At 46.0% G+C, this 17934-nt stretch overlaps 1 protein-coding gene across 6 annotated transcripts in view; it reads right to left on the bottom strand.

Moving 5' to 3' along the window:
• Positions 1-17934, bottom strand: part of AUTS2 (activator of transcription and developmental regulator AUTS2) — a 1106846-nt gene that overhangs the window by 890696 nt on the left and 198216 nt on the right. The window lies entirely within an intron of this gene.

Genomic DNA, 17934 nt, shown 5'->3' with positions numbered 1-17934 from the left:
TCTCCCATGTTCCACCACCAATTAGGGAGTAAACACGCACGCACATAAACAAAAGCAAGATCATTCTTTTCTTAAAAGACAGCTGTGTAAAACCTAAAGAAAATTCTGCTTTGGGATAAAAATTTCTTTCTGGAGTAATCAAAGAAATTTCAGCACATGTATTTCTTAGTATCGAGTGACCATCCGCACACACTCAGCAGTGACCAGAAAGCACCAGTTTCTGCATGGTCTCACGAGTGGGGAACAGTTGTGTTTGTCTGGGATCCTTGGACAAGCCACGAGACTATCTGAATCCCTCCGGTGGACTGAGTGTCTCAGTTTGGTTTTGGGTGTAGTCACACAGGACTCTGAAGCTTTCAGTGTTCACAGTTCTCATTCTGGCTGGATAGTAGGCATGGATGGAGTCAGTTACTGGTAAAATGGTTTGTTGCACCCATTTGTGCATATCTGTGTGCTTCCTGGTCTGCCTTAAATGATTTAAGGGCTAGTTATTTTTGGAGAGGCAAGGCATACTTTTGTTGTTGTTGTTGTTGTTGTTGTTGTTGTTGTTGTTGTTGTTGTTTTGTCTTGTTGGATAGACCAGGCTAACCCCCCAAATCCAGATCCTCCTGCCAGAGCCTCTTGAGTGCCTGTGGCTACGTTTGCTCGTCTGGCTTTCTTCTCTCTGACACAGCTCAGGACACAGCCCGTGGAATAGTGTCACCCACTTTCAGCATAGGTCATCCAACCCCAATTATAATCAAGACACTCCCCCGCAGAAGCAAGCCTGATCTAGATAAGTCCTCCATTGAGACGCTCATTTCTAGGATGTGTCAAGGTGACAGTTAAAACTAATGGTGGCGTTATTCCATCCTTCTAGCAATGGTATATAATATGTGCCTACTGGAAACCGGAAGCAGTTGTCCTAGTTAGGGTTCCCATTGCTGTGATGAAGAACCACGCACAAAAGCAACTTGAGGAGAAAAAAGGTTGATTTGTCTTATACTTCCTCCAATCACTGTTCATCATCGGAGGAAGTCAGGACAGGAACTCAAAACAGGGCAAGAATGGAGGCAAGAGCTGATACACAAGACACAAAGGAGTACCGCTTACTGCCTTGCTCGGCCTTACTATATCACCTAGGACCACCCGCCCAACAGTGGCCCCATCCACAATGTGCTGGGCCCACTCACATCAATCACTAAATGAAGAAAATGCCCACAGGCTTGCCTGCACCCATCTTACAGATGCATTCTCTCAACTCTGGGCTCCCTCCTCTCTGATGACTCTGGCTTGTGTCGAGCTGACAGAACACCAGCCAGCACAGCAGTACATAACTAGGTAGCTTAGAATAAATGAATTGGGGTCCCCAGTTCAGATGCGCCCTTTCGTCTTCACTTCTCTAGCAGTCCACCTAGTATTTATTTCTGTCCACAGCAGGCTATGAAGACCTTGGCAGTAAATAGCCTGAAGCAACAAACAGGGTCTGCAAACATTCTGAGCTTATTTGTAAGATTACAATCTTCGAAATCAAGCACCAAGAGAAGCTGCGTGCGTGTTGTCACAGGGACAGAGCTCAAGGGATGTCGCATCCGAGAGTGGAGCCCCAGCTCTCAAATCTGGTCTCTGGACCAGTAATCCACAAAAAAGACAACACAGCTTTTTTTGTTTCATTGCTCCGTCATCTTGGGTACACGAAGCACGATGCTATCTGCTCCATGTTGAAACTCCTAAGCTCCTTCAGTCACAGAGTCACCAGATGACCTCTCATGCCCATACTGTGCCCTTTCCCTTAACACCTCCTCCTCTCCCAGCACTCAAGACTTCGGCCAAGATCAACAGTTGCTCTATCATAAAGCAGAAGTGTCACTCTGTTTGCCAAAGTTTGGGGTTGACAGGGGAGAGGACACAAGCTTCGAAGGCAGGCTGGATTTGGAATCTAAATTTGACATGTCCCAGCCACACAGTGTGTGGAAATCCAGGAAAAGTCAGTTTCTGTGTCACCAAAGTATGATGGTTATTAAGTGCTACCAAAAGATATAACTAACACAGCGGCTGGGTCACGCTGCCTGTCAAACTTCCCTTCCCTTCTTTCTTTAGTATGATCCTACCATTGCTTACACCACTGACTGCATGTGAGTGTGTGTGTGTGTGTGTGTGTGTGTGTGTGTGTGTGTGTGTGTGTGTGTCTGTGTCTACACACCTGTGCAGGGGCCCATGAATGCCAGAAGAGGGCACGGATGCCCTGGAGTTTGAGTTAAAGGCACACTTGTAAGCTACCCAATGTAGGTACTGGGAAGTAAACTTGAATCTTACATTTCTGGAGCTACAATTAGTTCACACCTTTATCACCCACAGTATACAAACACACACACACACACACACACACACACACACACGAGTGCGCGCACACAAATCACGCAGAGTAGCCACCTAACCTAGTTACATACCTTCAGTCACCGACAGCCTTTTAATTAGATTCATGAAAGACATCTCTAATTTCGTTACTTCCCTGCTCAATAACCTTCAGTAGCTCTTCTCTTCCTTTATAAAAAAAAGGCATGCACTAGACTTCACTGCATTACCTCTTCACAAGCCTGTCCTGCTGGCTCCACTTCTGCAACCAAGTGTCTCTCAGCACACACTCGTGGTGCTCGGCCTCTGTACGCAGTTTACCACTTTCTACAGAGTTACCAGCTCTTCTTGAGGGATACTGGCCTTCTGCTTCTAAAGCAGCAGCTTTAGGAAAGTAAAATCTTTGTCTCAAGGTCTCAGCTTATTAAACCTCTATGGGTATAAGAGCCCTGGTTACAACTCACTGCACCCCTGCCAGAGGAGGAATCCAACTTCAAGAAACACGTTTCCCTTCTTCGCAAGAATCACTTCGTTATACATTGATCTTTTTCCTTTGTTAGACTGTGTTCCTTCTGTGTGGAACTGGGCACCTGAAGGAACAGAAGCCTCACCATCCCATCTATGCTCTTCATGACACTCTCTCCCTCTTCTCAGCCTAGCCAGGGAGCCCCACACCCAGAAACACTACCTCAAAACCACTCTCTCACTTTTTGACCAAGCCCCAACATGAATTACAGCTCAAGTCAGCATCCTTATACAGAGGATTTATTCTTGGTATCCCATAGAAAGCTCCTGATTCTATGTGCCTGGTTTATTGCCCCAGAAAGTAACACACTTAAAGTAATGTTTGTTAAAGTTTAGAAGAATTCCGCATCAGCTACAGAGTTCATGAATGGGTTGCTGCCCTTTATCTTCTAGGGTCCTTACTCAGTTGTGCAGGGTGATAACTGAGGTTTTGTGGCTGGAATAAACACCAGAAGAGGGAGGATACTGTTTCTATGGAGATCACCATGGAGAACCATTGGTGCCAATTTACAGTCTTTCCTCACCAGTGGTGAACATTACTACAGAGTCTGAAATGTGAAACTATTTTGCATTTCATAAGGCTGGCATGGTGACCATGCCCAGGAAACACACACCTGTTGGCAGATGGATGGCTTTGGAGTCCCATTCCTTTATGTAACTGCAGTGGGACTTCTTCCTACCTCCCGTGCAGTCCACTGGGCACTGCCACGTTGAACAGCTCTTCAACAGTCTTGGGCAGAACCATCTGACTGACACAGGGCAAAGTAAAGCCCACCTCAAACTCCATGAAATGCAGCAGCAATTAACCACACAGCATGAAAACAAGGCAGGTCTAAGGTACAATAGTGGTCTTTGATAAACATGGGGTCCTGAACACTTCAAGACTGGCTCATGTTTTAGGCATGATAAACGTTGCTGGAGATGCCTATTTCTTAGCAAGTTCCCTGGTACGCCCCCTACCCACTCTATGCATCATGAACCAGACCACCAAGAGTTTACTCAGGCAGCCAGAACAGCTGTCATCAGTTCGCAAGGGCCATTTTTCTTTCCAAATAATGAAGTGGTTGTCAGGAGGAAGACACTGAGTGTCTGACACTCCTAAAGAACTTTGGGCAGTAGGGGATGAGGATATAGTTGCGGTCACAGGCACTGCACACACAAGGCCCTTAATCTCCATACACAACATTCCGTAAACCAGGAGTAAAGGCACACACCCATAATCCCCATACTCAGAAAACGGAGGCAGGATCAGGAGATCAAGGTCAGTCTTAACTACATGTAGCAAGTTAAAGGACAGAGAGAACTGCATACATGAGTTCCTGTCCAACAAAATAAAAATAAACAATAAAGAGCCACAGAAGACGGAAGACAGATGCACTCACCATAGCTCTAATTAATGTCAGTGAGACAGAACTCAAAGAACATTTTTTTCTGGCTCCTTTGTTCAGCCTGTTTTGGAAACAGCTTTATTCGGGGTGGAAAGGGGCAACCATGGACAGAAAGGCTACTTGATTTGGACCAGAACTTGCATCTACATGCAAAAGGAAAACCTACCATTACAGCTGGAGCTCACTGGGTATGTCTCTCCCACAACCACCCACGGGAAACCTCTTCCTTAAAAGCCACATTACTGTCTCTACAAGTTACCCTTGAGGTGCCCCCTGTACCATCTCCACAGAACTCAAGATCTACCTCCTATTTAGCACACTGGTTGTTCCAGGAAAAACTACAGAAGGGGATGTGTTCTCCTTACTCAGCAAAAAATCAGAATCTCCTTACTGAACACAATCAAAGTTTTACAAGGCACTGAAGCGATAACCCCCAAGCAGAGAGCCCATGAGGCGATAAATATCTTATAAACACAAAGGTCACACACGCAGGTGTTTATGACCACAGAGAAAGTTTATGGCCGTCCACTCAGCTAGAAATCCACTTCTAACCTTGCTCTCTTTTCTTTATCTCCAGCCACATCATTATTATTATTCTCCAATTATTTTTGGAAAACACAAAGCAAGGAGACTTATAAAAGAGCTTTATGAGACTGTTGAGCCAAATCAGTATGCCAGAAACAAATCAATGCTTCCAAGAGTTCTGAATATGATTATAGGCAGACAACGGTCCAATACATCGGATAATCTCTCTCTGAACCATTACCGCACAGATTAAAAGATTACAGATATTCCACTCTGCTCCTCAATATTAATAGTGATAGTCACTCATTTAATAAACCCAAACTGCCGCGGCCCTAAGTTGGCTTATGGGTCTGGCTCTTTATAAACTGACATGCACATGAGGGTTCAGTTTAATAATATACAATCTTAGGTCAATCAAAATCTACCCTCAGCAGCTCTCTTATTTATTATCGCTTGTGCCACAACCTGCATCCAATCAGAGGCTGTCCTCAAACTCTCCTAGCTGGCAGCTGTACAAAAATCTGCACAGCATCTACATAACAAGTGACAGGTTTCCCATCAATTACAACTCTGAGAGAGAGACAGCTTAGGCGAGGACATAACCCCACAGTCACACGCCACCTTGGTTTCTGACGGACCATCAGATCAGAAAGGAGGCTGTCATGGATGGAGAAAAGAAATCCAGCTCCTCATTAACCAGGGGGGTTTCATTTCATTTCATTTCTTTCTTTCCTTTCTTTTTTTTTCCCCCTAACGTACATCAAGGAGTAATCATGGGCCAACTCGACTCTGGCAGCTCCTTATGCAAATGGCATTTAGATGCAGGCAAACAGCTCACAAACAAAGAGGCTAGAGACAAGTTAAAACCCCCAAGCCCACTCATCCCTAGCATCTGAGATGTGTGTCTTTCTAGGCATTACATCCTGCCGTAAGAGCAGACCATCACAATGAACAGAGGCTGCCCAAAGCACAGGGTGGGGATAGGCCTTGTGCAGCCCTCTTTGGAGTCTCAGGCAGGAGACTGACTCTCAGACCACCCACATCCCCAGGCAAAGCTCTCTGTGCAGCCATTCCAGGCACTAGGGTCACCATCTCTAACTCCACCCCTGCTCAGGCCCTCTTCACCCTTTTGCTGTGCCTAATCTAAGCCTTCCATTCTTCAGGGTCCTGCTCAGAGCTCGCTGTCCACACAAAGACCACTTGCCCATCAGCAACAACAGGAAGGCACTAGAATCTGTTTTCTCAGGAAGCTCACACAAGCACTGCACAGAGAAACACTGTGATGAATGTGCTTTGTCCTAAGCAGCCCTTCAGTTCTGAAGTAAGGGAGTTAGAGCCCTAAGATCCCGTTGATTCAGACACGGGTCTACTTTCTCTTCCTGCACTGAGGGCACACAGAAAAGGACCCACAGCATCTCTAAGGAAAGAGGAAGGCAAGACTCTTGCCAATGAGGGATGAAGCAGTAAGGGTAAGCTGCTAGACAACTGAGCTCTTGTCATGAGCACAGATGTTCCTCCTTAAGCTTCCCTAGCACCCACCCTGCTTACACTGGAATCGCTTTATCTTCTGTTTTCACATTTGCTTACAATTCCAGAAGAAATAGTCCAGAATAACATGACGAAGTCGCTAACTTGTCTCTTTGGTGGCTGATCAGAATGACCTAAACATCAAGAACAAGAATGGGCTGCATTTATTATGTACTATGCACAAAGCACTGTTTTAATTAAGCACCCTACCCAGCCTCGTTACAGAGTTTCTGTTAATATCTTCGTCCCTGTTAACATGGAACCTGAGGCTCCAAGAGGAATTAGAGGTCACAAAGCCAGTTAACAGACACTGGGCCTGAACCATCTGGTTTCGGCAATCTCTGGAATGAGTGAGTGACTGTAAGGAGGAGGCAGCTGCTACCTTAAAGGGATATGAGTAGTAGAGGACTTGAAACTGGATGTTCCAGTCAAAGATCTTATTTCCGACCATTACCAGACAGAGCCTGACAGATCTTTAACCTCCCTAGTCCGCATCTTCTCTACAGAAAAAAAGAAATGAGAAAGTTACGGCTGGAGAGATGGCTCAGTGGTTATAAGCACTGGCTGCTCACCCAGATAGCTTGGGTTCCATTCCCAGCACCCAGAATGCAGCTCACAACTGTCTGTAACTCCAGTCCCGGGGATATCACACCATCTCTTGGATTCTGAGAGCCACACATGCAGGCAAAAACATTCTCATTCCCCCTTCCCTCCCTTACCCTCCTCCCTCTCTCTCTCTCTCTCTCTCTCTCTCTCTCTCTCTCTCTCTCTCTCTGTGTGTGTGTGTGTTAAAATTACAAAATAAAGAATGGGAAATCAATCAGTTTTGACAAGAAGAATAAATGTGAGGGGAAAGCTCTTACTCAGCTTTGAAGCAGTCTACAGTGACCCAGGTCCACAGTCAGCCAGTCAGGCTTTGGTAGGGTATCAAGGTCAGTAGTTCTCTTTGCGACCAGGCAGGATGAAGTCAGGCACCATGCCCAGACCTTAAAAGCACACCACCAAGTTGGAGAAGCAGCCTGAATGAAACAGTTGGATGACTTTAATTTCCAGTCCCGGTCTAGGTCTAACTATGCCATCTAAAGCTCCAGACCTAAAGCTTTGGGCCGTGAGGAGTGGATCCAAGACACTTTTCGCCTACAGCATAAAGTTCTGTTCACAGGTAAGAGATCGTGGCTCCCCATACACAAATGTCTCTCAACGTCATGCGCCTGGGTTCAGAGGGAGATGCTTGCCTGTCTTCCCACAGAGAAGCCCTATTGCAGATGACACCAGATCTCGCGGCTCCATTCAGACTGACAGTCACCCAAGTCCAAACACAAATAACTGCTTCCGATACAAAGTCATCTGCTGATAAGGGCCTTTTAGAATAAATGGTGTGAAAACACCCGGGGATCACTTCTGCTGTCGTTCACCACTTACACAGAACACACGCTGCAGCTGCAGTGTGTAAAAAGCATCATGGAAAATTCCACTTATGAGTGTTTTTTTTTTTAATGAGCACAAAGGAAAAGCATAGAAAAGATACAAACCACAGGCTGGAGGAAGGGACAGACTTGTCAGAACTCAAGGGAAGCAAGAAAGGCAATTTCACAAGAAAAAGAGGGATGCTAGCATTAAGCGCACAATGCAGGGTAGAGGGAAACAAGCCTATTTCTTTTCAGAAAACACATACACGTTCTAGCCAAGAAGGACACAGATCTATTACACACTAGAATATGAATGTCTTCTTCACCTTTCCATGGCTGGGTGTCCATCATCTTAATTTTCTACAAGGTGAAAGGGGAAAAAAAATCAAGGCAGACCAGGTATAAAACTATCGTCACAGCAAACATAAAGGTACACTGGTTTTTTTTGTTTTTGTCTTTTTTTAAAGATAAATTTAACTGAAAAATAATCAGCATCCATATAAGGGGACCTGGCTCAAAAAAAAAAAAAAGAATGCCTTTTATTCTGACAATAAAAACTGCTGCTTTTCATTAAGGTGTGCAAGTGTTATTCTCCTTGGTCACAAAACTGTCAAAAATGGTGCGTTCCTGGAAAACCTGCAATGTCAAGGAGTTACTGGCCTCTACCATCTTGAAATGCACACACACACACCCACACACTACCCCTGGACATTGGGGATACACTGTATACACACAAGGCTCCAGCAGGTTTCTCCAAGCTCTGATCCGGCCCCAAGCTGATGTTTATTTACAGACTGTGCTGCTGGGGAACACACTTCCTGCTCTTTGGAATCCTGTGCTCACACTAGGTTAGAGTAGCTTCAAGGCTGGGCATCTGGGGGTGAGGGGCCCTCGCCAACGTGGCCTGGTTGGGAGTTGGCCTCTGGAATGGCAGGAAGGGTATATCTCCAAACCCTACAATGGGTCTGCATGACATACACACCTTGTTGGGCTCCACCCCAATCTGCTGAATGCTTTTGTGACTCTTTGGCTGACAACAGGCCGTCTTTTAGCACTCTCCTTTTCTCACTCCAAGCTGCCTAAGCAGAAACCCGGGGAGGATTACCAAGGCAGAAGCATCGCTACTTCCTATACAGAACATCAGAAAACAAACGGCGGCCTTCGTCTCCTCGCAGCATTTATATAGTATTTACAAGGTAGACCAGCGGGACTTAAAATATGTCTTGCCAAGAAAATGTTAAAGTAACAAAAAGAACAACTCCCAGAAACTGCGGATCTTTAAACCATAAATTTGCAGTGTGTTTATCTTGGCAAGGAACGCATCTCTGGAATAAGGGTGAGATTGTACTCACTTGAAAGATGCAAATGGGAATACCACGCTTGCTGGCATGGTTCATAGTCCCAACTGGCCTGGACTCAGCTGCCATTTCCATAAAGCCTGTCCCTGATGGGCTTCAAGCAGGACTGTGAGCTGCCCCTCCAGCTAAGCTGATGACTTTTCTCTTTCTCTGTTTACTACACCTCCCAATTCCCACAGAGCTACCCCAGTCGACCCCGAGACTCTAAGTCCAACCATTAAAAGCAGGAAGGCCTGGATATTTATTAAGCCCTACCATCTGCCAAGCACACAGCTAGGTGTTTGACGTGCTTGAAATGCGTTCACAACCACTTATAGGTTCTTGAGAATTCCACATCTGACTCATTCGAGCTATTTATAGACTCACCCTTCTCACAGCACCACACATGCAAATACCATGACTCCATGACTAAGGATTAGGATGAATGACAATCTATATTTGGGAAGCTTCCAATCTGTACCACAGACACCATGCTGGTCATGTAACTGTCTGACTTACTCCGGGCTGGGCGCCTGACTGGTAAGCCTTGTTTCACTGAACTACCAAAGAAACCCAGACATAGGGGGAAAAACAAGTAATGTTCCCAATGTTGGGAACATTGGGGTGAATAAGGAAGCCAGCCAGGTCTGACCTGATGTCTAAATCCACAGCCAGTCTCCAAGTTGGCTAGAATCTTTGGCCAGCACCTACTTATGTTTCCAAATAAATTCCAATAGTGCCTTCCTGCGTGCTTCTCAGAAATCAGGCATTGTACAAGGCCTGGTGGTGACACAGGTGAATGAACCCTCCCAACAGGAGGACTCCTGGCTAGCATTAGATGATAAATTTACACAGCCCGGAGTGATCAGACTGCCTCAGTCAACCTGGCCTGCGGGTATGTATGGGAGGTATTTTCTTGATCGCTATTTAATATATGAGGGCTCAGCCAACTATGGACAGTGCCAGACTGATAGACCTGCGCTACACCAAAAAAAAAAAAAAAAAAAAAAAAAAAAAAAAAAAAAAAGGAGGGGCGGGGCTGGTAGCAGAATGTGATCCAGGAAGCAATCCAGTAAGCAGCATTCCTCTATGGCTTCTGCTTCTAGGTCCTGGCTCCTGGCTTGAGTTCCTGCTCTGACTTCCCTCAGTGACGGATTATGACCTGGAAGTCTAAGCCAAATAAGCCCTTTCCTCCCCAAGTTGGTTTCATTCAGTGTTGGATCATAGCAGTAAAGAAAGTAAACCAGAAGAACAATGCTTATGCACAAGCTTGAATGAAGTGAGAATGTGATCCACGTTTATACCTGCATACAGAATGTTCCAGGCTTATAAAGCATAATGCAAAGGGTATGAGACAGGGCCATGCTCAGCTGGTTTCAAGAACAGCCGTAAAGTACCAGAGTCAGGGGGCACTAATCTGGAGGGATAGCTTGAGATGAGGTGAAAGATGGCAGGCACCATTCCACGCAGTGCCTTGTAGGCCACAGCACATCAGGTCTTTGAACTGCATTTGGAGGGGAATGGGAGGCACTCTGGAGGATTTTGAACTGAGGAGTGATGGCGTCTAAAGTACCCTTTTAAAGGGCTACAAGAAAAGACCGCTCTGCAGGGAGGCAGAGCAAGAGCAGACTGAGAGGCCAGAGAGGCCAGGCAGGGGGAAAAAAAAGTTATAATGCCTAGCCTAGCCAGTCTGGTCTAAGTCCTCAAGCGGCCGTTAACTAACTCTGACAAATTAGGCATTATCTCACAAGGATTCCTGCTAGAGCCTCAAACAACCCTGAAACCAGAACCCAGGAGCTAAAAGGGACAGCAGTGGCTTCACCATGAACCTGTCCAAGCCAAAGAAGATCCAACATGTAAAAGTAACGGGCTTGAGAGATAGCTCAGCGGCTAAAAATGTCTGCCTTGCAAGCATGAGAAACCTCAAGGAAAAAAAAATCCCAGGAGTGAGGTACATATGCTTGCAAACCTGGGGCTAGGGAGGCAGAGAGAAGTGAATGCCTGCAACTTCCTAGCCAACCAGCCTAGCCTACTTGGCAAGGTCTAGGCCAAAGAGAGACTCTGTCTCAAAAAAAACAAAACAAAACAAAAACAAACAAACAACAACAACAAAACCCCAATATAGATAGGGCTTGAGGGAGAGGAATGAAACATGACATCATCCCCTGGCCCCATCAACATGTGCCTTTAAACACACCCGCACCCCCCCTGCCCCCCCCTGCCCCCCCTCCCCGTCGCACCCAATATGTGAACAGGACCTGTTTAATTGAGGTGTCACAGAGAGGAGCTCCACAGCACCATTTTCTGGGTGGCACATTCTATCCTCTGAGTTGTTCCGGATTCTTAAACAGCCCCACTGCCCAAATCTATCACATAATGCAGGAATACAGCGGCAGGTATGACAACAGAGGCAGGAACACAGGTACTTGTCCTCTCCTACCTTTTTAACAGCAAGAAGTGTCCTTAAGCATAACATCACTTGTACTCTGCTAGTGTCTCCTTTTTTTTTCCCCCCTCCTCCTAGAAACACCCTAATTATCATGCTGGAGAGCTGAAGAAAGATGGCTTTTTATGTGGTTTTTATCTCCCATACACAGTATTGTCATGGGTTTATTTATTTGTGTTCTTACAGTAACAGGACGCTCTCCTGTAATTGAGACTATTATAGAGAGGGCTGGCATGTGTTTTCTACAAGATTAAAGGCAATTTCTGTTTTCAAAGCTACTATTGCTTCTTCGAAAACTCCCTGCCTGGTCTAAGCTAAATCCAGTAAGCCAAGAAATTCTACATTCACCTGGTTTGCATTACAGCACTGCAAATAGGACATAGAAAGGCAATTTCTTTCATGCATTGATTCAAATGGCACTTACTAAAACCCTTACCGCACCGGGCAATATGTGGGATAGGAAAACACAGCACAAAATAAAAGAGTCTTTGGCCTCTAGGGGTTCTGAACCCCAAGGGAAAACACACAGAAATGACTACGCGACAAGGTAGGCTGTGATAACAGCTGTAAGGAGAAGCAGAACAACATGTGTTGCGTTGGGGAACAGGGAAAGGAGGACTGAGGGCACTTGGTAAATAGGGGCGGGTCCATGAAAAGAACGCATGGGCCTAGGAAAGATGTCAATAACAGGTACACCAAGGTCAGAGCACAGAACGTGGGAGTGTTGGAGCTATAATTAACCAGAAAACCATCACCTAAAAGGCCTCGAGAATGAAGGATTGTTGTGGACAGGAGGTGGTTGAGAAATAATCAAAGAGGTGACAAGTCCACGGTTCAGTGAGAAACCCTGCCTCAAAAGTAAGAGGAAGAGCCATAGAAGATACCCACTGTCAAGCTTTGTCCTCCACACATGCATAAACACATCTACACACAAGCACACGCCACACACAAAAGGAGACGAAAGAAAAATAAAGTTTTTAAATGTCCTATCAACTGTAGGGTTGAAAAACCTGAGGTGGTCTCTTTATTTCAGTATGTGGTGTTTTTTCCAGTCCTAAAAAGAAAAGAGAGAGAGGGGGGGGGGAGGGAGGGAGGGAAGGAGAGAGGGAGGGGAGGGAGACAGACAGACAGACAGACAGACAGAGACAGACAGAGACAGACAGAGACAGACAGAGAGACAGACAGAGAGACAGAGAGACAGAGAAACCCATTCAATCACAAACTGAGCTAATTCAGATGAGAAAACCATGTTCCTGTTGCACTAAATAAAGGGTAAGGAAGTGGAGACTCAGCAAGGACAGGCTGTCCACTTCTTGTTCCTGCCCACCATTTCTCCTTCCCCATAAAGAATAATGCTGCCATACTGAAACGGAAGAAAATGTCCAAGGAGCCACACCATCCTTTGTAAGCATGTGCTCCTCTAACCTACCACCTCATGCTCTCCGTCTCTTAAACCTCTCCTTTATCGGCACCACTGCATCCTCACACCTACGTGACAGTTTGAATGTCAAAAGGTTTCTTATCGCTGGTCCTCTAGGGACTCTAGAGAATGGAGTTCTTTCCTTTGTTAAAACAGTTGATCTTATCACAAGCCTTCTCTATATAAACAACAGCACAGCATTCTAGGCTCCTGTTGCTGTGATGAAACACTCTGACCAAAAGCAACTCATGGGAGAGAAGAGCTTGTTTCTGCTTATATGTTACAGTAAGTCACTTATGAGAGTTCAAGGCCAGAAATGCAAGGCCAGTACCTGAATGCAGGGCTGCTTGGTATTCCATACATTATTACCTCTAGCCAAAGAAAATTCACTTCAGAGCCAAGAGTACAGTAGCAGGAACCATGAGGAACACTGCTGGCTGGCTCACTCACAGGCTCATTCTCAGGTAGCTTTCTTATACAGTCTTGCCTGCCTAGGGAATGGTACCACCCATAGTGGTCTGCATCCTCCTTTATCAATAATCAAAACATGCCCATATTCCAATCTCATCTTCCCAACTCTCTCAAATGAGACTCTTTCCAGACCCCTCTAGGCTGTGTCAATTTAACAGTTAAATCTAACTAGGGCATCTAGTAACAGAAATGCATCTTGATTAGGGGCCATTCCTTGTGCTAAGCACTTTAAATACGATTATGTCTCATCTTCTCAAGAACCTGTAGTAGCCTGGTGGATTATGAGAACCTTGCATGTAAGAAACATCCAATAATCTTCCCCAAATGATACAATCAGAAAACCATGGAGCTATGATTTAAATCTAAGCCTGAGTACCAACCGAGTCTAGTACTTTGACTTCCAGTACGCACAGAGAGATGCCAACATAACCAGAGGGCTAAGCATGGCGCAGGACACATGCAGAAGGCAGGGAACTGGTATCTGTAGAGAAGGAGCTGGAGGCGATGCCAAGTGTGAAGGGGGCAAATGGTAAATGATGACTCCTGTCTTTCCTAACAGGAGGCATGCAGACTGTACCAGGATGCCAAACATCACTCAGGGCATCTATAGTGTGTCAGTGACCTGGTTAAATGTGTATATTTTAGGATAAACCATTCTGGCTTCGGTGTACAGAATTGATTTCATTGGATCAGGGGCAAGCCTAAAGACGGAGCAAGAGGTTAGGAGGTTCTGCATTATTCTAACAAATAGCCAACGAGGGCAGTGTGCGCCAGAGCCCATGTGAGCCGTTCAATAAATATCTGCTAATTGCAGTATTGATTGGTAACAAGCAGAACAATCTGTTGTACCTATCGGGGCATGTCAGCTCCATCACATGGCTGTTCCAGCTTGTGATCACAGACTCTGGGTGCAACGTCTCTCTTACTGAGCCAGCCTCTCTTCAGGCAGCCAGTTGCTTCCCCTCTGGGTTTCAGTGCCTTGGTCCTTCTATCGATCACAGGATTTCAAATGGAATGTGAAGCCCTGTTTCTGAGCAGGAAGGGAACTCGATGGGTTGTGGGAGCCTGTATTTCTAGGTCTTTCTTTCAGTCCTTGCAGACAAAGGCTAATGTCAAGAAGGTGAAAAAAAATGACAGGTAAAAAGGAGGAGCCCCATGTGCCCACAAAAGCCTTTCAGAATTAGGTGACGTGTGCTGAGGCAAGACAAGTGCGAACGCTGCACCGAGCGCAAAGTCCAGCCCCTCACTAACACAGAAAGGTGTGATGCCTCGGTCAGATGGGCTCCTGAAGGAGTGTGAAAACCCCTGCTTGTGTGGTGCTCATCCTTTCAACTAATGAAGTGCACAGATGCAGAGTCAACGAGCCAAAGGATTGCCAGACATATGCCCCGATCTCCCTGGATCCTGCGACAAAGACTTGAGGATGGCCTTTGCATTGCCCTGTGTGGCAGAGTAATTCCTGACAACAAGAAACAAGCCACTGAGGAACCAGTCTGGTGTCTCACCCACTCAGTGCACGCCATGCACAAACTTTACTTAAAACACACCAGTGCTTGAGCATTACAGACAGAAGGAGCTAGAGCCCCCAGCCAACCTGTGTTAGGTGATGAGACCGTGCCTCAAAAGCACCAAACCAACAATAACAAACATTCAGAGCATAAAACATATCTGGCTTCCTAAATAAAACAGCATGATAGTGCCATGGTAGTATTCACCGGTTTTCAGTGTGGATCATCTAATACGGCATCAACTGATAACCCAGAATCACTACACTAAGGTGAATGGATATATTCTGGCAAAAATCTTTAAAATGAAGATGACCATACTCAGACAGTCTGTAGGTGGGTATGCAGCCAGGCCCAGTGGGTGGTGAGTATTTAATACTACTCTCTTCAAAGGCTGGTTCCTAACTCTTCTCGCATTAAGTGGATGTTCGTCAGTCACTTACCTCTCACTGGCAAGAACGTGGCACAAGAGGCAGTGCACGATGCAACCAGAGTAGCTGCTGCCTCACCCCTCCTCTCCCCTCATGCTCTCCCTCCCTTTCACCACTTTCCTATGAGAAACCAGCTGACGTGCCGTGAAGAGGTGTGGAGAGCTCCACGTGGTAAAGAGGATCTGCCCTGTCACAAGCCATAAGAAAGCGCATCCTCCAGCCTCGGTCCGCTTTGCACAGCACACCAGCTTTAGCTATTTCAGGAAAACAGCTCAAGGAAGCTGGGTGAGGTGGCAACACTTCTATAACCCCAGCACTCGGGAGGTGAAGGCACAAAGATCTGGAGTTCCAGGTCATCCTCAGCCATATAAGCTAGTTTGTGACACCACCAGCTACGTGAGATTCAGTCTCAAAAAGGTTTAAAAAAAAAAAAAGATGCACAAGGAAAAATATCCCAGTAACTAACTCACTCAGGAACTCCTGACCCACAGAAACTCCCAAAGTGAAAATCGGTGTTGACATGTTGGGTGTTGGGGGCAGAGGTTGCTTGGTTGCACACAGCCATAAATCCCTAGCACACACCTAACACACCAGCACTGCAAGTCTAAAACTTGGTGAACTCCAGCAAAAGCCTGAGATCAGTGGGCATGTGAAATGACTCAGTGGGTGAAGGCACTTGCTGTCGAGCATGACAACCTGAGCTCCACGGCAGGAACATGGCGGAAGGACAGAACTGACTGACCCCTACAGGCTGTCCTTCTAACCTCCACTCACGCACTAAGGCACACGAGCCCCCGAGCTCCATCAAGGAATAAGAGCTGCAAAACAAACCAAGTAAGTAAATATCTGTAGCGGTAGAACTAAAGTTTCCAATTCACCAAGCCCTTCTTGAAAGGAAGAAAAACATGGCCACAGACAAAAGTCAAAATGTGCTCCCCTTAGACGATTTCATAAAGCGGGAGATTAATCTCGTTTCTGTGGTGGCCCCATGCAACAACAACACCCTGTATAAGGTTTAGAATCAACATGAGCCCCACAGAGCAAACACCGCACAAGCAAGGTTTCTCAATGTGAAGAATGGCTCTCCAAAGAAGAACCGAGCCCCACCCCTTTTATTTTTACAGAGACAAATTTCATATAAAGGGCGTAACAGATAAATATTTTTATTATAGTAAAAAAAAAAACCAATCCTAGGGGTGTAACTCAGTGGGCAGGGTGCTTGCCAAGCATTGGCGAAGGCCTGTGTTTAATTCCCAGTACATTATAAACTGGGTGTGGGGGTCTAGCGCTTGGAGGCATGGAGAATGTGTTTTCAGGGTCACCCCATGGTATATAGCATGTTTAAGGCCAGCCTGGGCTGCATGAGACAGAACACAAAAGCAAACCTAGATGAATTATTTAACGTAAAGTCCCGAGTTCTGGGGACACTGAGGATGAGTACTCAAGCCTAAGATGGCTGAAGACATGGAGATTGATTAAATATGATAGGGCTCAAAGCCTAGTTACTCACCATGTCACACAGAGCACTTCAGTTTCATCAACTGTGAATAGAGTCTGTGTCTTAAGATCAGTTCTACCTGTGTAACACCCAGGAACCACACGCCACACACGGGAGCTCTCCATAAGCACAGGTGATGCATCACATTCCACCTCTATGTCACCTCGTGCAATGCTCTCACCCAGAAAGTGTTGTCCTCATCCTCCCCTTTCTTCCTCTGACTTCAGGAGGAGTCACCAGGAGAAAGCAGTCTTACTCTCCCTGCGGCCCAAACACCACCATCCAATACTTGTTCACTGCTCACTGGGGCATCACATCTCCATTTCCTTAGGGAAAATGGAGGTTGGCTCTGCCTCTTACATCTGTCTCCAAAGGAGAGCGCTACCTACTATTGAGATTTTGAGACCAACTCCTAGCCTGGGATAAACTGATACAGGCTGTGCAGACACCGCTTGGTGCAGATCCACTGCGTTACTTATTTCTTCTGGCTGTGAACAAATAAATGCCTGACGGAAGCAATGTGAGGAGGGGAGAAGGGGTTTGCTTCAGCTCTCTGTTTAGAAGTATATGGTTTAAAGTGGCTGTTCACGTTCACGGCGCACCCAAAGTCAGGAAGCAAAGGAAGACAAGTGACTATGCTCAGCTCATCTGCTCTTTTTATTCAGTCTGGGACTCTAGCCGAAGAAGCGGCTCCACCCACTGCTGAGGTAAGTCTTCCCTCTTCAGTCAGCCTTCCCCTAGGTAATCCCTCACAGCCATTCCCAGAGGGTCCTCTTCTAGGTGTCTCTAGATCTTGTAAAGTCACAATGATAACTATCTTTTCTGGGTTTTTTAATTTTTCATGTCTTTTTCTTTATGCTCTCTCCACCTTCTGCAGTGGTCCTAGGCATGAAATCCATGCCTGCTACCTCTGAGCTATGCCATCAGTTCCTATCTCCACGCTAGCTTACACTGACAGTTCCGTATTTTCTTGCAGTGGCTGCGTATCCTATACCACCCTGCTCTGATCGTTTACCTCACCCAGGGCATGAATGAAAGCTCTTTCAGTCCTCACTGGGATTTTCTCCTGAGCAACATATGCAGAGAAAAGTTGCTTTTTCTATTTTGCCCGCCCCCTC

Source organism: Acomys minous (assembly GCF_964271855.1).
Source record: "Acomys minous genome assembly, chromosome: 16".
NCBI lineage: Eukaryota > Metazoa > Chordata > Mammalia > Rodentia > Muridae > Acomys > Acomys minous.
Note: the sequence above shows the minus strand (reverse complement) of the source record. Positions and strands in the feature narration are given on the sequence as shown.